Source organism: Neofelis nebulosa, chromosome 18, assembly GCF_028018385.1.
Source record: "Neofelis nebulosa isolate mNeoNeb1 chromosome 18, mNeoNeb1.pri, whole genome shotgun sequence".
In the NCBI taxonomy this organism is placed as follows: domain Eukaryota; kingdom Metazoa; phylum Chordata; class Mammalia; order Carnivora; family Felidae; genus Neofelis; species Neofelis nebulosa.
The window spans coordinates 40,756,477-40,779,284 of record NC_080799.1 but is presented as its reverse complement, the minus strand read 5'-3'; the positions used below and the strand labels follow the sequence as shown (position 1 = coordinate 40,779,284).

The 22,808-nt window shown below is 44.8% G+C and overlaps 1 protein-coding gene and 1 long non-coding RNA gene across 23 annotated transcripts in view; one reads left to right on the top strand and one right to left on the bottom strand.

The window, feature by feature from the left end:
* Window positions 1-22,808, top strand: part of RBFOX1 (RNA binding fox-1 homolog 1) — a 2,070,746-nt gene that overhangs the window by 143,363 nt on the left and 1,904,575 nt on the right. The window lies entirely within an intron of this gene.
* Window positions 18,354-19,899, bottom strand: LOC131501318 (uncharacterized). Its single transcript, XR_009256748.1, has 2 exons — window positions 19,438-19,899; window positions 18,354-19,063 (listed from the first exon to the last, which is right to left on the bottom strand). It is a non-coding gene; the product is annotated as an uncharacterized LOC131501318 (long non-coding RNA).

Sequence of the window (22,808 nt, the reverse complement as noted above, 5' to 3'; positions counted from 1 at the left end):
AAAAGATGCTATGGTTGGATTTCACATTTCTTTCTGGAGTTGCCTCTTGGAACTCTGAGTCAAATGTTCTCTTAATTTGCTTGTAATGTGAAGCAATTGTATTACAAGCTTTTCTGGGGCAGACTTGATGCTCTCAAAGACCACCATTGCTTTATCTCACTGTCCCAACTGGGCAACACATCCCATGTCAGAATCTGCATCTGGGTTTGGAGAGGAAGGGGGATCCAGGGTCCACAGTCTCCATGTTTCCACACTGGGTCCCGAAAATTGCATGATAGGGGTCCCTTCCCCACGTTGGCCCCTCAGATCTCTTGTTGCATTAATGATCTCCCAGGAAAAAAGGGTGCAGTGATGTTGTTTACCAAAGCGGGCCACAGTGCAGAGTCAGCTGTAGGACCTCCCTTCTTCATTGTGGTCCCCACATCTAAGAAAGAGAGACCACTTGGTATTTGAATATGGCAGGTGCGTCTGGCTAAGCACAGCAAGGTTTGTGGAGAGGGGGCTATGCTGGCCTAGGGGAGAGTGGCTGGAAGGGCTTCTCTGGAAGCCTACATGGAGTGTGAGCACATAGACTCTTCCACCGAGGGGAGGTTTCCATCTCTCCCAGCTGATCTGGGAACCCCTTGCATCCCCAGAAGCGGGGCTTGGCAAGAGTGAGGCCAGCCTGCCCCAGCTCTTAGAGATAGCTTTTTGCAGCCAGTAGGATCCCAAGCCCCCAATCTTAGGTCTACACACTTCCCTGTAAAGCTGTGTATGCCTTTGTGGGTCCTAGTGCGGCAGCTGCCTGGGCTTCATGTTACCAGTGGAAGAAGAAAGTGAGGACCCAGGGTCTAGAGCAGAAGAGGTGCAGGTGGCAAGTGGTGAAAATTAAACCATCAAAGAGAAGGAGCCTCCTTTGTCTCCTTCTTTAAAAAAAAAAAAAACAAAAAGTGATTTAACATTCAAGAGAAATTCAACGATGGGGTTTTCCCTAAAGCAAGTCTGCTCTTAAAGATGAAGAAATAATGACTGCAACTCTCCCACCCCACCTCAGTTGAAGGGCACATTTGGACTTGGTGGTCCCCCGAATTAGGCTGCTGTGTGTGTGAGGGAGCTTACAGGGAACCACACCTTCATGGGATGTGTGAGGCATCCTCTAAATTCCTGATCTGAGTTAGGATGACTGTAAGCAGGAGGGTTGTTCATTTTTTTTTTCTTTCTTGGAAAAGAATAAATAAAGCCATCAGATGAAAATAGCAATTTCGTTGAACCTAAAAGATCTAAATCCTACTCAGTGTTTGCATCAGCTGCCAGGGTTGCTGTCAGTAATGGAAGGTCACTGTTAGGCACCCTTCTGGTCAGCACAGAGCCTCTCAGCTGGTTTGTTTCCAGGGATGCTACAGATGAGGCAAAAACACTTTTTCCTCTTTCTGTGATTGAATTCTTTGCTGGAGGGAGTGGCTGTTACCTTCTCAGCCCTGAGTCCTGAGATGGTTTTTCACCAGCCCATTGGCTCCCAAAATGTAGCTCTTTGCTCTCCAGAGAGTCCATCTGGAGGCTTTTTCTGTTCTCACTCCAGGGAGGAGGGCAGAGACACCTTTCCTGATTGTCCTGAAGTGGTGGCTACTCACTGGTCAAGTGTTCATCCTCAGCAAGTTGCTGCCCACTCTGGTTCATTACCATTAAGTGGTCTTGGGGGGTGTGTGTGGACCAGGCCAGGTGGTAAACAATTGAGTCCGTGATACAGGATCTGCAACCATCCCAGTTTTACAGGTGAAGAAGCTCGTGTTCACAGCAGAGTGGCAAATTGCCCAAGATAATGCCTGGGTGAGTGTTAAAGCCTGCATTCTGGGGCGCCTGGGTGGCGCAGTCGGTTGGGCATCCGACTTCAGCCAGGTCACGATCTCACAGTCCGTGAGTTCGAGCCCCGCGTCAGGCTCTGGGCTGATGGCTCAGAGCCTGGAGCCTGTTTCCGATTCTGTGTCTCCCTCTCTCTCTGCCCCTCCCCCGTTCATGCTCTGTCTCTCTCTGTCCCAAAAATAAATAAATGTTGAAAAAAAAAAATTAAAAAAAAAAAAAAAAAGCCTGCATTCTAACCCATGTTGGCATCTGACTGGGTCCAGCCCCAGGGCTCCTCAGTGTCCTGACTCTGTTCATGGGGGCCTCCAATGCATTCTTGTTTTCACTGCAGAGTGTCTCATACAGTAGGCCTGGAGACCAGCCATCCTCTCTACCCCTCCCTGACTTGGTGATGTGTTAGGGCCCTTGAGGGGTGTACCAGGGATCTCCACAGAAACAGAATCATTGGGATGCCTATCTCTGCCTGTCTCTATATAGAGATTTAAGGGATTGACTCACTTGATGATGGAGGCTGGAAAGTCCCAAATCTGTAGGGTGGGCTCCTGGGCTGGAGCCTAGAAGGGCCATGCTGCAGTCCAAAGGTCGTCTGCATTTGGTCCCTCTTGGTCTGGGGAGGTCAGTTTTTCTGTTCTGTTTAGGCTTTGATCTGAGACCCACCCACATGAGGGAGAGCAGTTGGCTTTACTCAGAGCCACTGATTTAAATGTTGATTTTTATCCAAAACCATCTTTCCAGAAGTGTTCAGAATTAAATTTGTCCACATATCTGGGCACTGTGGCCTAGCCATGTTGACACATGAAATTAACCTAGAGTAGCATTACTCAAGTTGGAAATCTTCGACCCTGAAGCTGCTGTCATCAATGCAGACCCTGTGGGGTTTGGAGGCTATGATGTTGTTATGCTGTGTGGGTGGCTTTGCCTTGTGGGCCCTGTGTCTTGGGGAGTAGAGAGCAGGGGAGCCCTGACCGTAGCAACTGGCTGTGTGTGTCACAGGGGAGGGGTACATAATGCAGGCAGTGGGAGACTTTGTATGAACCTTCTGCATTTCAGAAATACACCCTGGGTGTACCTTGCAAAGCTAGAGATGGGAACCCTTGTGGCTTTGTGAAATGGTTCATGATGTAGCTCAAGCATCTAGCTTTGTCCCCATTGTGAAGTGGTGACTCATACATGGTTGAATACATGGGTGGTCTGATTAAGTAGCAAATGTCCCCAACAGAATTTCAGTCCTTTATTCAACAGTGATTGAGCATGCACGTCATAAGTGCTGGGTGCTGAGCTGAGCTAAGCAGAAGGACTCGAGAGACCAAGAAACATGGTTCCTGCCCTTAAGTTGGCTGCATTATAGTTGGGAAAGTACAGCAATACAGGATATTAGGCAAACAATATACTTTCAGGTTATCATGAGCAATATAAAAGAAACAGGCTGCTGAGACAGAGAGGCCACGAGAGACTGACCTTCACCAAGAAGTTCTGAGAAGGCTTCTTGGAGGAGGTGACATTTAAGCAGAAACCTGAAGGGTGAGGTGGAACCAGCCTGTGCCTATCAGGGGAAGAGTGTTTTAGGAAAATGGGATATCATGTGGAAACGATCCCAAGAGCCTGGTGGTTTCAAGAAATTGAATATAATTCATTATATAACAATCTGTAGTAAAAAGATTTTGGGGGGAAATGTAGCTAAAACAGAGTCACATGGAAGCCTCTTTCCCTGGAGTGTCACTGTTTTGTTCATGGAGTCCTTTGACAAGGTCATCATTAGGGCCTATCTCGATGAGTGGTGCAGGAGGTGGTCTCTGTTCCAAGACAGACTTCGAGTCTGAGGTTTTTCAGTTGGGAAGTTTTGGGGAGGGTCTGCTCAGCCATGAAGGCATTAGACACTCCTGGTGCTCCAGATGGAGAAAGGAACAAGGCAAATCAGCCTCCATGGGCCCTCCTGCCCTGACTCACCACCATACTGTTTTTCATTCCCCCTTTATCCTCTCCAGCAGGAGCATTTCATCATGATTTTCTCGTGGTGATCTCTTTGCTTAAGGCAGTGACTTTGGGGAGCAGGTGGGTTGGTATTGGATTCTCTGCAGCTCCTGGTCCCACTCAGTCCAGGCCTTTGTGCTTTGTTGGGATTTGTTGGCCATGAATCCCTGTGCTGCTCAGATGGTCAGGCCCTGGGAAGGACCTAGAGGACAAGGAGTTTCTGATCAATTTAACGTTTATTGAAGGGTCAGCTCTGGGTGGCCTCTGGCAGGGTGAGACTTTTTAGTTGCAATCACCTTAGGGTTTCCAGGAGGATTTTGGAGGGCTCATGGGGTCCTGAGTGAGTGGAAGCAGAGCTGAGTACCACTCCTGATGAGGGTGGGGTCCTCGTGTTTGCGGGATTACGTTGTTCTGCCCTGAGCCTCCCGGAGTGAGGTCTGGACAGCAACAACGTCCTGGAAATTGCAACCCTGCCTTGGATGGGCTGTTACCCCTCCTTCAAAACCATCCTGAGTGTACCATTGCACCATAATTCTGGCATTATCAATAAGAAATCACTGTCAGTGTCTGGATTGATTTCCAATGAGTGCCTGTCAGGCCTGTTCTGTGAGCCACACATTGTGCCAGGTGCTGGGGCTACATCAGTGAATGAAACCCAAATCCCTGCCCCGGAAACCTGACCTTCCTTCGAAGATTTTCCTAGAATTTTTCCATCCTGAGGTCATCTGTTGCATCTTCCTATTGCGCTAATTGTACAGGGAGATAGAAGGCTATTATTATCTCAAGAACTTTGCTTTGAGTTGGGAGTTTATAATTGGAGGTTACACATTCAGTCACTCATCCGTAAGTATTTATTGAGCAACAAGTATATATATAGGTTCACCACCATCTGGTTGTGGTGGGGGGATGTAGTGGGGAAGGACGAGGAATAAGTCCCTTTCTTCATGGAGCCCTGAGTGAGGAAGATGGATGTCCAGCAAATTGTCACGTAGTTAATGGCAGTTGTGCAGGACATGGGAACAGGTGTCGGAGCCTGATCTCAGCTTGGGAGTTAGGGCAGGACTCCTAAAGCAATTGATACTGGAAGGGTAAGTGGGACTTAGCCAGGAACAGTCCAGCTGGAGGAAATTGTATGTGCAAAGGTCCTGTGGTGGTGGTGGGGGCATAGTGTTTGAGAAATGGTAAGAAGGAGTGGGGGTTGGAGTGTGGTGAGCCAGGGGTGCAGGGTGAAGTTGGAGGGCTGGGCGGGTTAGGGGTGAAAGAGGCAGAGCATCCAGGAGTGGGAAGGAATTTCAAGATCATGTCCCGGGCTGAGAGGGCAATTCTAGTGGCTGAGGGAGTGAAATCTGGACTTTAGGTAGGGTGACTTTAGGCATCCAGTGATCAGAGCTCAGTGGCAGTCCTGCCTGGCCAAGGTTTTTACATACAAGCGGTACCATACAGGCTGTTGGTGAGGCACAAATGATCAGACTGCCCTTATTTTAGAACAGACACTTTGCTACCATAGCCCCTTTACTACCTTGACAAATGTACAGATAATAGAGCCCACCCTTACACATAGCATCATAAGAAATCAGTATCTTGGTCTAGTATTAAGGAGAAATAAAAGGAGGCAATTTATAATAATAGGTACTTCAGTATGTAAATGCTCAATTACGCTGGAGTACATGTTGAAGTAACAGCTCTCAAATCTACTTCTAATGGATATGGGGATTTAAGAGAAGGATGACAATTTCCAAGTGAGTATTAGTGGTGCTGTTTTTTGTGTTTTTTCCCCCCTGTAATGACATTTGAAGACAGGAGCCACAGGAGAATGCTTATGAGTACGTAAGAATGGGTAGGTTTGTAGAGCTACTGAGTGGGGAGGGTACTCAGTGTTGTCCTTATGACTTGGATACCACAGGGTGTTTTGTTCTCGGTGACTTGATTTTTCAGGATGCTGAACATCCCTTGGTCAATTTTGAATGGCACAAAGTAAAATATGTCTTACATTTACGTGTCAGAACAGTCAGTGTTTATTTCAACCATGCAAACATACTTTGTATCTACGTCTGGAGTGGACTTAGGTTCTAGCTTAAGATCATGCTGAACGGGTCTATTTATTATTGCCACAGAGAATGTCTGGTGGTCTGACTCAGAACTGTGAGACATGGGTAAGGGTGTGGGTCTGCCCCTCACACTGCAGGATGCATCCCCCGTGTGCTCACCAAATGCCACATGCCTCCAGAATCACTGGGACAACCAAAATCATCTCCATAAATTCCCAGAGCTACCTCTAGGGGGCAGCACCTTCTCCATAAGGATCTCGCAGTCCTGGTAGGACTGAAGCCCTGGATGGGTTAATGAAGGGGACTCTGGGGGGAGTGTTTACAGGTACAGTTGGTTGCCCTAGTGGGGAGAGAAGGTAAGTTGTGGCCATAGTTGGTGCTCTTTTGGAGGTAGTCAAGATGTCTGGGAGACTGTGTGGCCCTGAGACTCTGGGGTCCAGACCAGCGGAGCTCTGCAGGACAGCGGGGTCTCAGGTATAGAACAAGGGCAGTGGGGATCTGCATGGGGAGGCCCGGACGTCACAGCCATTTGAAAGCTTTTGTGTCATAAATCTGAAAAACGCAATTCTGAAAGCGTGGGACAGAATCAAATTGGCCTATAAAAATAAAAACATGGTTACAGTAAAAATGAGATGAAATGGGAAAGGGCAGGCGTTCGCTACAAGGAGCCTGTCGTTGCCACTAACCAAATCAGTCTCTGTAATAACCCTGGAGTGAAGCTCACGGGCTCATCAGGCCTCTGTCCGGCCTCTGTAATTTAACTAGAGGACGTACCTGTGTTTACTGTGTGTGATTAGTCCTCGTCGATTGCTCTTTATTGGTGTTGGATTAACTTAAGGGCTCTGATTTTCTGTAATTTCCCAATTTACAGTCGTAGCTTACAAGTGGGCAGGGTTTTTAGTTTTCATTCTTAATTCCCTTCTAGCAAAAATGAACTGACAAACCCAAAAAACAAAAAAAAAATTTCAGGTTTTTTTTTTTTTTTTCTGTTAACCACAGGGGATGCGACAAGTCAAAGGGGGGTTACCTGGGAATGCCCAGAGCCCCAGGTGATTGGTTGGCCCCCTGCCATCCCCACATGAATGAGATCTGTACTTTTCATTGCCTCCTTGGTTGTCTTGGGTCATTGTTGTGGTTGTGGAGGAATCGTTGGAAATCTCAAAAAGGAAACCTGAGTGCAGGCCTGGGTCATATCAGAACCACTGAGGCAGTATGTTTTGGGGGGCTCCTCATTCATGCTCTCTGCCTACCCTTTCCACTTCATGGTGGGGGTGAGAATTTTAAGTCACAAGCATGCTGCCTGCAATCACTCTGGCTAGTTGCCAGGTCTCAGGACATGGATTTTATGTTTGTAGCTCATGATGGCTTGAGGGGCAGGATTCCAGCTCTTGCTTGGAGATGGAATTATAGTTCCTGATGGCGTCTTCGGGAAGGACAGAGTCATTGACCTCCAGCCTCTGGGAAAAGGGAAGGGCAGAATAATTGAGGGATAAAAAAAGAGGGCGGATTAAAAAATAAATCTATATATTTCCTCCCCATTACAAAAATATATGGTCTTATTGCCTCCTTTGTTGCGTAGCAGTTACTGCAATGATAATGAATTAATGAGTTATTTGTTGAATAGCTGCTTTTCCCCTCTCCCCACTTCATAGTTTCCTAGTGTATTAGGCCTTCGTGTTCACTCGATCGCCAGCATCTAGTCCCAATAAATAGCTGTTGCATGGATGGATGGAAAATTCTGGAGACGGAAGACATTGGAAAGAAGATTAACACTGCCCTTCCTATCATGCGGAGCTAGCTGGTGGTTCCCAGCCCTGGTAGCACATGGGAGTCACCTGGGGGAGCATTTTACTAATGCATTCTGGGTCTACCCAGAGCAATCCAATCAGAAATCTCCGCTGGGAGCTTGGGCAGGGGGGTTCAGGCATCAGAGCTTTGCAAAACTCCCAGCTGACTCTAATTGCAGACAGCCTGAGACCCTTTGATGTATGTCCTGACAGTCATAGCCCCATTTTTAAAAACAAAATAGTTATAAACGTAAAACACATGCATGCTATGCAAATCAAGGGGTATGGAGTATGTTGCTTTAGAAATAAAACTTCCTGTGCACTCCCAGCCTCAAACCCACATACCAGAGGTATCTACTTGAAGCAATTTTTGTGTGGAGTTCTGATGACTACCGCCCCTTAACTCTAGCTCATGTACTAATATCCTTATTTATTGGTTATGATTTTTAAAAGCTGTATCTGCTAACTCAATATTGACTCTAAGAGATAAATATCTATTGGCAAATAAAGAATTTACCTCATTTGCAGTAACACTTTCCCTTATGATATTTGGTAGTTTTTTCTGTAATGTTAGCTATTCTCTTGGTTACCTTTATACCTTTAAATAATCTTAAGCCTCTATTTTTCATTTCCTTTACGGAATATCTCCTGATCACTAAGTAAGATGAAAAAATTAGAGTCCTACTACTTCTTTCCATCTCTGCGTCTGCTGTTAACTACATTCTCAAGGCTTATAACATTTCCATTTTCTCCTGTAACTGTCCTTGTCATCTAAGCTTTATCTGTAGATTAATTTTTGTTTTAAATGAAAAAGCAGTTAATGATATGTATTGTAGAACAAATAATGCAGTTGGTCTCAAGAGAAGGAAATGTCTCTGATTATGTGTTTCTTTTGTGGCCTCTTGTTCACTTCTACCCTTGTGGTTCAGCCCCTTGCTTCTCTTGGTGTTCTTCAGATGCCTGGTGATCCTTGGTCATCCATCCATATTTATGAAGGGAAGACTAAACTGATAAACACAGATACAGGTGTGGGTTTCCTCTGCTGAGTGTGGATCTGTTTATCCATTAGACCTCAAACCTTTTAATTGGAGGGCTGATTGTGGGGGTGGGGTTATTGTGTGTCATCTGGTGGGTTTTTCTTTAGCATGTGTGGGAGTGGAGCTGGCAGGCAAGCAGGTTAATACTTCCCCCAATGCCAATGTGAGTAGGGCTATTGTAAAGGATGGGAACACCACCCTAGAAGTGTTGGATTTCCCTTGGGAAGACGGATCGATTTCTTTTTTTTTTTTTTAAGTTTATTTATTTTGAGAGAGAGCTTGAGCAGGGGAGGGACAGAGAGAGAAGTGTTGGATCTCCTTTTGGAAAATGGATCCATTTCTTTTCTTTTTTTTTTTTTTAAGTTTATTTTGAGAGAGAGAGAGACAGAGCTTGAGCAGGGGAGGGGCAGAGAGAGAGGGACACAAAGAATCTCAAGCAGGCTTCAGGCTCTGAGCTGTTAGCACAGAACCCAACATGGTGCTCAAAACCACAAACTGTGAGATCATGACCTGAGCCTAAGTCAGATGCCTAACTGATTTAGGGGCCCCAAGATAGGTCAATTTCTTAAGCAAACACCTTTCTAATTTCAGTTTTCAGGTGAACTTCATCACTGCCAGGTGAATATAGGTAGGATCCAGGAAGACCATCCCATTCTTTCCAGTTCTTAGTATCATCATAGTCTCCCTGTTTATTATTGTTTCACTGAAACATGTCCTCAAGCTGCCATATTGAAGTATCCAATGTTTTTCTATGGCCAAAGCAATTACATAATTGCCTTATTACCTTTTTCCATACCACTAAATACTGTCAACTAATTTTTAGAGATGACATTAACATTCCAATGTATGGATGGTTATATATGATTTAGTCACATCTCCATTTTTGACTCTGTGATTCTCAACTAAGTGGAGTTCCAGCGCACAATCCTTGTGCTTCATTCTGGGTACATACCTTGGTTGATTTCCTTAGAAATTGGAGTTCTTCGAAGACTTGTGGCACAAAGTTCTAGACTGCCCCTCATAGGAAAGTTTTTAAAGGTTCAAGTTAAAGTGGGGAACAGACTAAAAAGCTTATCAGATAAAACTGCTCCAGTGCAAGCAGTCAGGGAGGGGAGGGGGCATTGCCAGATGGAGTGCCACATGCAGACTGTGACTTCACTCCCTCCTGGTCCTCTGGAGAGACAGCTCAAGCTTTCGGTTCTTGCCTAGGAGCATCAGTGTGGCTTGTGACTTAGGCAGGCCCATGCTGCTTTTTCTTCATCGATGACAAGGACAGATGAGCCATTTGGTCATTTGTCGTCCTTGGTTTCAAGGTATGGGTACTGGTTTTGTAGGATCAGGGGCCACAGAAGACTCCGGCCCAGAAATCTATCACTGTGCGTAGTCAAATGATTTACATTCATACAATGCCTGGGCTTCTCTAAGCTCTTTGCTTTTAGGTCACATTATTAAGAAGTGCTTCTTTTGAAGAGATAAAGGAATCCTCAGAACTCATCTTTTTTGCATCCAAGACAGGGCTATATTTGAAATACCAGAAGAAAATATTCTTTCGGATCACTTAAACTCTTTGAACTGAATTTTTAATTTCATCCTAGGGCAAGTCAATCTCCAGAGTCTTTTCTTCCACGTTGAGTTTCCTGCCCTTGATATATACCTGACTCCCCTGCTGGCGGGAGGGGCTGTTATTTACTGTGACCTGTCTAGAGGCTGCAAGGCAAAGGCACTCTGATGGGTTAATCCTGATATCCAGAGTTGTAGACTCAACTATTGGCTATATCACATGACCAAATTGTGAACTTGTATAAATGATAGCAGGAAAATGCATTGGCTGAGAGTTATGTGGTGATACATGGAAATTCAGGGGTGGGAACATCACAGGAAAGAAATGAAAGGGAAAGTGCTGAAAGATTCTCTTGAATTACGTCAGGAAATACGTAACAGAATAGATAACACCAAAGTTGAGTTGATGTCACTCTGCTTAAAAGCAGACCAGTTTTTTTTGTTTTTTTGTTTTTTTGTTTTTTTTTAAAGAAAATTTGCCACATCTCTTTGGGAAACAACTTGATGTTACAGGTCAAAAGTCTTAATGATGTATTTGACGTTAGTCTCAGTTCATGAGTTCAAGCCTTTCAATGGCCTCCGTGCTGACAGTGTGGAGCCTGCTTGGGATTCTCTATCTCTCTGACCCTCTCTGCTTGTGTGCTCGCTCTCTCTCTCTCTCAAGGTAAATAAACTTAAAAAAAATCATCCTAAGTATCAGAAAACTTTTAAGAATAAAAATGTGGTTGGTGCCATTATGATATTGCAAACAATCTGAATTAGAAACCACGTAAATATTCAACAATAGGTGAATAGCTCAGACACTTAAAGTATATCCAATTTTTGTGATTTGTGTAGTCATTAAAAATTATTCTCAAACAGTATGCTATAACACAAAAAGAGTGGTACTATGGTATTGACTAAAAATAAGACACAATGTTGTAGATACATAGTACAAATCTGGCTATATTGAAAATAATTGTGCCTAAGGAAAAAATCAAAAGGGAATGGATGATGGGCCTATGAGCACTATTCTTTCTTCTCTTTATTTTTCACATCTTTAATGAGTAGGCCCTTTTTTCGTATTAAAAATAAATATTGGAAGAATCATTAAAATATACATTAGAAGCTCTAATTAAGACATATCATTGTTCATTGGCTGTTGAACATGACATTTGCAAGTATGCTTTTCCTGTAATGCAAATGGGTGTATCAGAAAGAAAGGGTCTGACCAGGTTGTAAAGGTACAGGGACACCTTTGAGTAAAATAGTTCAGATGAAAAATGAAAAAGCTAAACAATTACTTGGATAGAAGAGTCATTTGTCCTGACATTTGTACATTTGTAGTTTAAAACATTGCCTTGATCTTTTCCTCAGTGAATACTATACTCCCAACCCATAGGGAGTCCTGAAGAAACAGAGCTGGTTGGGTGATGAGGCAGGAGAAAAACATTAAGGAAATGGAGTCACACACAATACCCCTCCAGTCACCTGTGTTACTTTCTGAGTTGTGGGGGTGTCTAAATGGTCAAGCCAACAGTGGGAAAGAGGGAAATTGTCAACTATTTATTGAGGACCTGTTATGTTCCAGGCACTGGACATAGGCCACAGGACAAGTATGTTGTGAAGCTTCGAATTTCAAGTGCTGCCTTGACATCTTGGGTCTCACAGGGCCCCAATGGCCTGACCATGAATCCTTTCTGCTCTCTTTGGATGTGCCCCTACTCCGCAGGAAACGGTCCCCACACAGCTAGTTCCCTGACCAGCCACCCTCCACCTGGTCCTCAACTGAACAGGCTTCAGTTCCCTGCCAGACTGAGAAATTACTCAAAAGAGCCAGTCACCTCCTCCTGCAGGAACCAGGGGCCACCCCACACCCACTCTTACCATAAAGCCTATGGCCCACAGCCCTGCTGGTTCACTCTGACTGCAACACCGAGTGGCCCTCTGTGGCAAGCAGTGTCCTCCTCCCTGGAGCTGTGAGTATGTGTGGCTGATAACTGCTGGCTATCTCTCCTGTCTAATGCTTGGTGTCATGTGTTGATTCATTTTGTACTATAGAGTACAGGGGTCCCTCTCTCCCCAACAGGGCCAGTGGGATGTGGTCAGAATAATAATACTCCTGTTGGAGTGTGGATGGGAAGATGATAATGAAGTAATCAGTGAGTGAACATGTTAACTGGCAGTTGGACTATATATTGTGAAGTAAATAGAATGATGCGTTAGGGACCTGTAGAAATACGTAGTAATCCTGCTTTGGATAGGTGATCAGGGGAGGCTCTTTCAGACAGCAACATTGAGTTCACTTGCAGGTTGGGAAGGGGCTAGCTCTGGGAAGGGCTGGGAGGCCAGGGCCTGGCCAATGCATCAGTGCATGCATCAGTGATGCATCAGTGATGCAGCCAGGTCAGTGCAGCCAGGTCAGTGCATCAGGAGCTGACAATGAGCTCACATGATCTTGGAAAGGCAGTCAGGGACCCATGGAAGCTATAGTCAAGAAGTTGGACTTGATTTTACATGGAATGCACAATCACTTCTAAGCAGGGAAGTGACATGGTATGGTTTATACTTTTACAAGAATTGTTTTGGTACCTGCGTAGAGAATGGTTGATGGGGGAACTTAAGTGGGGGAGTACTCAGTTAGGAGCTGCCTGTGGCAGTTCTGTTGGGAGGTGATAGTGGTTGGGGTTGGGTGGATGAAGAGAACGGACCAGGGTATGTATCCTGGAGGTAGATGCCAACTTGTGAGACTTGATGATGGATTGGACATGAGGAATAAGAAAACAGAAAAAGATGTTTCTGAGGTTTTGGCTTGAGTAACTGGGTGGATAGTGGTGCCATTTAAAGGGATGGAAAGGGGATGAGATTGAAATTTGGAGTTTGGTTTAGATTGGTCTGATCTGAGTAAGTATTCAAGTGGAGATGTCAAGCTGGCAGCTGGAAATACTATTATGCAGTTCAGGATAAATGCCAGAGCTAAAGATATTAGTTTGGCCATTACCACCATTTGATAGTATTTAAATCAGCTGAATAATATGGGGAGATGATAAAAAATTCAGAATGATTTATCCTCCTGGAATGAATGTCGTGTTAGATGTAAGTTTGGCTATATCAGTGGAATAACATATAATAAGACCACTTGAAAACTGTGCTGCACCGTGGAAATGCAGTAACTATTCACACTGCCGTAGGATTCGGGTCTCCCACAGCACTCATAATTCTGGGGTCTTGGTTCTTGATTGTTTAATCCACAAAATCCCCTCCCCATCATCTCCTGTGTGAGTTCCTTTGAGGATCCCTGACTCTCAACCTAAGCCAGTGCTTTAGAAAGAATTCTTGCCAACACTGTAATGCTGGAGAACAGAGATAAAGCTACAGAGATAAAGATTATCTTTTTTAGCTGAAAAAATTTTGAGTTATATTAGCCTCAGCCTAAAACAACTAGGGTCTCTAGGTTTTTTGTTTTTTTTTTTTTGTTTTTTTTTTTTACTTGCAAGAGAGTTTGGAGAATGTACAATGGTTCAATTTTTCTAGGAGCTTTTTGGCTGAGGCCAGATTGGAACTCTCCATGGCTCTGGGTAAACAGTCAATATTGTATTCCTGTGAAATTTTGGAGATAATGATTTAGCAGCAAGATTGGCTGGAGGCTGCGCTCTACCTGGCCAGGAATCACATGACAAATGGATCTCCTTTCAAGGAAGTTGAATGTATGTGTTACACAATTTAGTTGGGTGGTTGTAGGGGGTAGGGATGACTTCAAGTGCAGGCATTGGTAAAAGGAGCTAGAAAAAGACACAAGTACTCTATACTTCCCCAAACCATTTGGTTTTTTTTTTTTTTATTTTTTTTTTTATTTTATTTTATTTATTTATTTATTTATTTATTTTTTAAAAATTTTTTTTTTTTTCAACGTTTTTAATTTTTTTTATTTTTGGGACAGAGAGAGACAGAGCATGAACGGGGGAGGGGCAGAGAGAGAGGGAGACACAGAATCGGAAACAGGCTCCAGGCTCCGAGCCATCAGCCCAGAGCCTGACGCGGGGCTCGAACTCACGGACCGCGAGATCGTGACCTGGCTGAAGTCGGACGCTTAACCGACTGCGCCACCCAGGCGCCCCCCAAACCATTTGGTTTTAAAGAGCTTCACATTCTCCTGGAAGTCAAAGGTCACACACCTGTGTGTGTGAACTACATTTTCCTGACTTTGTCATACTCCTAAGAAGCAAGCTTTGTTCCTTACGTATGGGTGTATGCTTGTATAGATGTAGCTTCTGGAGAAGCTACGTTGAACATGAAATTGAACATTGAACATGAAAATTAAGGTCTGATCTGATTCTAGGATCATGGAGCCTTGACTTGGGCCATTCTTCCAGCCTAGAACAATGTTGTCTGGCTGTGCCCAGAGCCACAAGAAAATCACTTAGTGGGTCTCATGTGTCGTTTTGATGTCCTATTGATCAGATTTTTGTAGGTAGAGCTGTGAGGACTCATTCATTGATTGCTTTGTTTGTTGGGTGTACTACAATGGGCCTCGCTCTAGGTTTGGTGTTGGGGGGTACACTGGTGGGGAAGATGCCATCCTTGACCTTAAAAATTCTCCCTATGGCCAAGGAGATAGACATGTAATCAAGCAGTTGAGGGGGTGGTGAAGAGCAGAAAGGGAGAAAGAAAAGGGCTTTGATGGAGGTAGCAAGACAATACACAATAAGACACTTAACTCAGACCTGGAGGCTCAAATCAGGAAGTCTTCTTGGAAGAGGCAGTGCCTTACTTAAGACTGGAAAGTAGAGCATGACTTAGTGGGATCACATTCAGAAGGAGAGTGTGAAAGGGTGTTCTGTCTAGCCAGAATAACCTTGCAAAGGGACACTACATGTTAAAGGAATTGCAAGCCATTCAGCATGATTGGAGGTGGGGCTGGAGGCAAGGCAAGACCATGAGGCCAGGAGAGGTCTGGGAAGCCGAGAAGGAATGCTTGCTTCCCCAGGGAAAAGGGATCTTTTTCTGCATGTAGGAAAGCCCCCTCTGGTGGCTTTGGGGGAGAATTGCATGATGTTCGGATGAGATGAGTCAGCAAAGTATTGTGATAAATGACCCAAACTGGGCTTGGCAGTGGGAAGAGAAAAACCAGGTAACCAGGGGAAGGGAGGACAGCTGTGCTTCCAGGAGAATGTGAAGCTCTTTAAATCCAAATGGTTTGGGGAAGTATAAATTAGAGTACTTGAGTCTATTTCTAGCCCTACTATGTGCCAACTCCTGGCCAGGCACCTTATGTGCGATTTTCTTGTTTAATCCTCATAACTGTCTTACAAAGCGGGTACTAGTATCATTAACCCCTATAGACCATTGAATATTGCCTCCCCTAACCCTGATTCTTACTGATCTGGAACCCTGGAACATGACCTTCTTTGGACATAGGGTGTTGGCGGATAAAATGAGTTAAGGATTTTGAGATGAAATCATCCTAGATTTAGGGTAGGCCTTAAAACCAGTGACTAGTGTCCTTATAAGGAGATGACACACAGAGATGGGGTTGTTGTAGCCAGAGCTAGAAAAGGCAGGGAGATCTTCCCCTAGAGCCTGCAGGCCTTGATTTTGAACCTCTGGCTTCCACACCTGTACAAAAGTAACTTTCTATTGTTATAAGACGTTGAGTCTGTGGTAACTTGTTAGGGCATCCTTAGGAAACTAAAATAATAATGTCCATTTTAGACTTGACAGGGAGAACCCAACTAGTTTTTAGAGAGCTCTGCTCTAAGCATTGGGTCTTTAAGATGGCACAGGGATGGGTGTGCTTCATGGGACCTGCAGTCTGTGATCTTAACTGCTCTAGTCTTCATGACTCCCCAGCTAACAGCTAACATTTATTTCATGCTAACTCTTGGTCAGGCACCATCTTAAGCATTTTCCTTTATGATTTCATTTATCTTGAGGATTATCTTGTAAGAGATACTTTCCTTAGAAAATACAGATGGGGATGGTCTCTATTTTGAAGGACAGTAAACCATTTTAAGAGACTTTTTTCTTTGTCCCTGGCATCTCATTTACTGAACGGAGATTTTCCACCTTGAATGAGCTAAGCAGTATGAGAGGAAGTGTCAAGCATGTCAACCAGCGACTCATGAAATATTTCATCTTGTAATACATTAATAGAGAAAACCAAGGTGATTTTCAGCCCATTCCAGTAAATCGGTTTTAGCACTAATGAATTGTTCTGTTTGAGTAAAGCATTATTGGCAAAGTGCTGACGTTAATAGTAACAGTGAGGCATTTGAAACTCCATCAAAAATTATAATCTCAAAATAAAAGGCTGGAAAAATTTCTGTGTTCCATTAATTAACATCGGTTGTCTGATCAATGTTTTTAATTGGTAGCAGATTAAAGTATGGATTTCTGGCATGACAAATCTCTATATTGGCTATCTTGCTACCTGTTGATCCTGATGACCTCATTCCAACATTTATATTCAAATCTGATAGCTCAGAGGTTCAGTAGTCAGCGGATCATAAATTTCACCCAGTTCCTCTGGCTGAATTTCAAGTATGTAGACCATGTGCTAACAGTGAGAATGATCAGAAAGACAGTTGTAGACAAACGGAGCATGAAGAAAATCATTCTTATTGGAGGATGTGGCAGAAACAATTTTCCTCTGTGCTAGGCAGACATCAGCTCTGCAGAACTGGCCAGAAATAAAGATCGTTCCACTGATGGGCTGTAACAGGGGGGGAAAGGAGGGTACCTGGTCCCCACCCCCAAACCCAGATGTTTCAGGGTTTCATGGCCAGATGCCTATGGAGCTAGCAGCCTGGCTGCATAAAATGGCCAGAGGGAGTTTTTGCAAAGCAAGAAGGACTAAGGAGCAGAAGGAATCAGGAAGTATGAAGACCCCACTGTTCATAGAGCTTCCCTGTGTGCCAGGTGCTTTGCTAACCTCCTCTCCTGTCACAAGTGCCCCATGATGGAGGCATTAGGTCCAACCATATGGAATTGCCATTCTTGTAGGTCAGAGAGAGATGGATATTGACACTTCTGTTTGGTTCAACCTGTGCTATGAGTAGCCCTCCTTTTTCTGGCTGAGAAAAGTGAAGTTGATGCTGCCTAAGGTCACAGGCTAGGAAGGTTAGAACAACACAGGGGGCTAGCTCTGGGGGAAGCAACACTCTGTCCTCCACCATCCTCCTCCTCTTCTGGTGGGCTTTATCAGGGGAGTGGATGATCACTTCATAGACCCCTCTGAGTTACTCTGGAAGCTATGTTGGGTGGGGTGATGGGGTGGAGGGGATGTGGGAGGGAACCAGGATAGATTACAGGAGAGTCTTTAGGAAGCTGTTATAATAGTGCCAGTTATAATGACGTGGAAGTTCAGAGTAGATTGACAGCAGGGGAGGTGTCATGGAAGGGGACTCATTTGAGAGCTATTTAGGAGTGAGAACCAACAGGATGTGGTATTTGATGGAAGGAAGAGCCCCCTGCCTCTGGCTTCTCCTCCCCTGGTTCTGTGAGCCCATGTTACACATGCTCATTATATCCCACACCTTCCCTTGGCTGCGTGTATCTCCACTGACTGTAAGTTCCTGAGGGTGAGAATCCTGTGTCTTATTTATGGCCGACCCTAGGACCATCATTGTATCTAATACTTGGTAGGCAGTCCGTTTTTGTTGGATCAGTGCAAGAACTGAGAAGAAGAAGTTAATTCAGCTGTCTTGAATATTTACCACAGCATTTCCTTAAATTCTGGATTTCCTGGCAGGGAGACATGTTCTGCCCTGCCCCCACCCTTCAGTTTCTGCAGGGTCATCTTAGTCACCCTGGTGGGACTGTCTGTAACTCAGCACCCTGTTATTCAATATTCAGATTTACAGGATGACTGGTGTTTATCCATTTAACTCTGCTGATTTGGATCATTTCCATTAAAATTTTTGCAACTATTTAATGAGGAACAGTCTGACCAGTAGAAGATGCTAAATTGCTTTTAAACAAGGGAAGTTCTGTCATCTGCAAAATAAAACCTCTATCCTCCAGGTCAGTTTTGACTTTTCTTTTTCTTCTTCCTCCTCCTCCTCCTCTTCTTCTTCTTTTTTTAAGGAAAAAACAGGTATGCCTTGAGTGGGAATGTGGGGAGTAAAAACAACTTTTAGCTTGAAGAATCTTTATTGCCCTAACAAGTAAAAGACCCTTTAACAATCACATTGATTTTTGCTGATGGATATAAAGGGTTTTGAAAGTGAATTCTTACTCTGGGCAAGACCCACTTGGAGATGCCAGGATTGTACTTCGCCTTTATAAGACATTAATGGGGAATGAAGACACAGATTTTGCCATGGAATCAACTATTCCAACTGATGAATTGCATCAAGGGGACAATGGAAGTTGAGTAACTGACAACTAAGTGGAGATATTTGTCAGGTAAAGGGACAATGATCTGGTTGCTGGTTTCTGTTGGCAAAACATCAGAGAGGGTGCAGTCGCCTTGAAACACTCAGAAAATACGAAAAGGGATATGGATGGAAGGTGGTAAGAAAAACAGGAAATGCTTCAGCTCAGAAGTGCTCACTAGAAACCTTACTTCCCTTTTTTGTCCTCGACCGTCTTTAATGTGGAAGGTTTCACCTCTTTAGCCTATCAGGTGATGCTGGTTGTCCCCCCAAATGGTCTGCTGGGTGAGCTGGCACTTTCGAAATGTCATTTGGGTGTCTTCTCTCCATCCCCTTGGCCAAGATGCCTTTCCAGCCCACTGCTGGGCTTGGCGTGGTGGAGAAGGCATTCGTCAGACAGCCATGTGGTCTTTGGCGACACACAGACCTGGACTCAGTCTGGCTCCACTAGGCAGTAGTTTCATCATCTGCAACATGGATTAATAATAAGTCCTGCATAGACCTCTTGTGGAGGGTTAATAGGATAACTGGTATGAGTGAAACTTTGGCCAATTTCCAGGCACTTAAAAGCACTCAGTAAAGGCTAAACCCTAACACAAGAAACATCAGCAACACAGATGATGCAGAATGAGGCTCTTGACTGGTCTCTGCTTTCAGGACCTTCTCTTTTCATACTGACAATCCCTCCTCCTCCTCTGAACAGTCGTTACCCGCCACCCCCCATCCCCACCCCCCACCCCATGCTAAGAGCAGTGCATGAACTCAGAGCTTAGAGTTGGGCTTGGGTTCAAATGCTGGCTTGGCCACTTACAAGTTGTGTGACCTTAGGCCTGTTACTTACCTTCTCTTTGCCCTTTTCTCCCCTGGGTTTTGTGGTCTTTGATCAGCTGCTCTCAGTACATCAGTGTTATCCTCTCCCTTTTCTTTGTGTGGGTAGCCATGTGGCTTGCTCACTGCTCAGTCTCTTCTATGTCTGGCATGGGGTGGGGGTGCATGGCCAAAGTAGCTGCCACACCCTTCGCGTGACTTTTCAGTTCATGTGCATGCCACTCTTCCCACTCATTCTGTGTAGAGTGCTTCTGATTGGTGACCAATCAGCCAGTGGACCCTCTGAGTCTGTTATTTCCCTGGATCCAATGAGTTGAGGCTGGTGGTGATGCCATGGTGTCCAGGGGAAGTGAGTGTGTGCTGGAGGTCAGTTCCTGGACAATAGGCTAGCTGTGCTCTTGACATCAGGTTCCTAAGTTGAGAGTGCTTGAGTTGCAGGGGAACAGCGTATTTTCCTGAGAGCTGTGAAGGAAGGCTCCATGAGGGATGATCAAGTTATACACATCATTTTTCTATCTTTTGTGGATTCCTGTTGAGGGTCTCAAAGTTGTTCTACTCTAAGCCATTCCAGAACCCCACTCTCTCTTAACTGGGTCACAGAGAAGAAAAATGCCCTGTGCATTCTAGAGGCAAAGAACCAGAATTAGCTATATTTGGGACATTTTACCCCAAATTGTGCTGTTCATTGAAATATAATGAACAGCTGGTAAACAAACATCACTCCTATGTGGGCTGTTAAGCATAGAATTTCTCTGAAAATTATTACACAAAGAAATTCTCTGACTTCTTAAGCCCTGCCATGGCACATGTGTGTTTTTTGTGTGTCTCTGGCTTAGGAGACTGGAGTAAAGATCATGTGGAAATGTAGCATGTAGGTGTCTGAGGGCAGCAGCCTTTCATGGCTATTGAAAATCTAGAGTCCTAGCAGTGCCTGGGTGGCTTAGTCGGTTAAGCGTCTGACTTCGGCTCAGGTCATGATCTCAGGGTTTGTGGGTTCATGCCCCATGTTGGGCTCTTTGCTGACAGCTCAGAGCCTGGAGCCTGCTTCAAGTTCTGTGTCACCCCCTCTGTCTGCTCCTGCCCTGCTCGCTCGTTCTCGCTCTCTCTCTCTCTCTCAAATAAACATTTAAAAAAAATGTAGAGTCCTAGATCCTCCTTCTGGCATGACCCACAAGGTACCAGGGCTCAATGTAAGGTGCATCCACCCCTAAGTGACTGATGTGCTAATAATAAATTGTATGAGCTCACATTTTGTAAGTTTAGTAAATATTTTTTGAGTACCAACTATGTGACTGGCATTGTTCTAAGCATGTGGGATAAATCAAGGGAGTAGAGCAGATAGAAATCCCTGCCCTCTTAGGACCTTTATTGCTAAAGTCAGCAGGGTCTGCCCCCTGCCTTCGTCTCTCTGCTACAGACACTTTGGGTACTGTAACCAGACTTTCTTTCCACCACACGGCCTTTGCACATGTCACTACCTCATGGACTTCTCATCTTTATTTCCTCAGGGAAGTTTCATCCCCCACTGCTGCCCCTTGTCCCTGCATTGAAATGCATCTTGCTTTGTCACTTTGCTCTCTCAGAATCCTGTTTTTCTTTAGAGTAGTACAAATCTCAGTTTGTTTCTACACTTACTTGTGTGGCTATTTGAGAACCTTTTTCTCACTCTAGACCCCGACCTCCATGAGGCTCAGAGAGGTTTAAGTAACTTATCCAGGATGCAAAGGGATGTGGTCAGGATTCGCGCCCAAGTCTGCCCCATACTCTTTACATAGTTGAATAGTGAACTGGAAATGTGGAAGTTCACCTACCACCCCCAAGCTTTGTGCATCTACCCTCCCAGTTTACCTACAGCTATGCAGAGCTCTTTATTTGCAACTAGCTTTGTAAAGATAATGACAATAGCAGCTGACACTTGCTGAGTTCTCACTGTGTGCTGGGTGCTGGGATAAATAAGTGGCTTCCACACACTAGGTCCTCCCTTCTGAGGCGACAGGAGCTATAATTCTGTTGTGCAAGGTCTCACAGGCAGGGTTTAAACTTGCTCATCTTGGGTTCCCAGCATGTGGACGTTACAACTTCTGGTGTGTCTTTTTCTTAACACTCTGGCCCATGAAGAAATGTGTAAGTGAGGTCATGAGGGACAAGCCCCAAACCCTGGATCCTGGTTGCACCAATAGCACCAGCAGAGATCTGCCAAGGGTTTTGGTGACATGGGCGTATTGCTCATGGATATCTTCTTAGAACATAGAGACCCAAGAGAATCTGAGTTGGCTTGGAGCCCTCCTTCTGATGGTTCCTTCATGCTCATACCTTGCTCTGGTAAAACCAGGTGACTGTTAGGGGTGCACTGTGGCTGAAAAAGACATTGATGGTGCACTGAGAATCTGAGCCTCATGTCTTTGTTCTTGGGGGTGTACTGTTTAGCTTGGACCTACACAAAGGGTCCTACAGAGCGATCTCAGTGCAAAGGGGAAGAGAAGGGATTGTTGCTGAGGTCAGAGTCAGGAGGAAACTTAGCCACTATAATTACTCTATGGTGACATTTGGGGCTTAGGGCAGAGGGTGTCCTGAGACCCCTCTAGCTTATAGGCAGCCTCTTTCAGGGACCCAGTGACCCAGAGCTGGATGTACACACCAGATATGCGTGGTGGCCTGTTTTGCTTGAGTGTATACAAGTTTCCAGGCAGATTTGTGCCTTATGGTAGCCCCCATGACCTGGGTGAGATCCTTGACTTCTCTGAGTCTCGATTTGCCCTTCTGGAAAATGGGGCTGATGATGGTCTGTAAGCATTAGCATTGCTGTGATGATGAAGTGAAGTCACATGTAAACTGCTTGGTTGGTACCTGATACGTAGTGAGCACTCAGTGAGTGACAGACATGTACTGAAAATACCAGTATGGTGCCCTGAATAAAGGCTTCCATGGATTCCTTTTGAGCAATATGGATTCTGCCTGGAGTGGGCTCCTTGAGAGAATCAGAGTGCCTCTTCCTTTGGTCTGGTTGGTCCTGGTTGTTAATTTCCAAGACCCATTTAATTTTTCTCCTCACTCGCAAGAACAAAGATACCCTGCTGAAAGATCAGGAAATGAGACATAGAAAAGGGGACCTCTCGGAGAGTGATGATTTGTAATGACCCATCAACAGGGATAAACTCTGCTGCGGCAAAAAATAATGAAACATTGATTCTCAGAACCTATTAAAAGTCAGATTTATATGAGAGTTTAGAAAAGCAATTAGTCTGGATTGAAACTAATTAGTGATTCCCTGTCCCCACCGCCATCCTGGGGTGGTTGAGATCTGGGCAGGCTATTGAGAGCCTACTATGTGCAGGACCTGATAGGACTCAAGGATGGGAAAGAACTCAAGAGAGATTATATCCA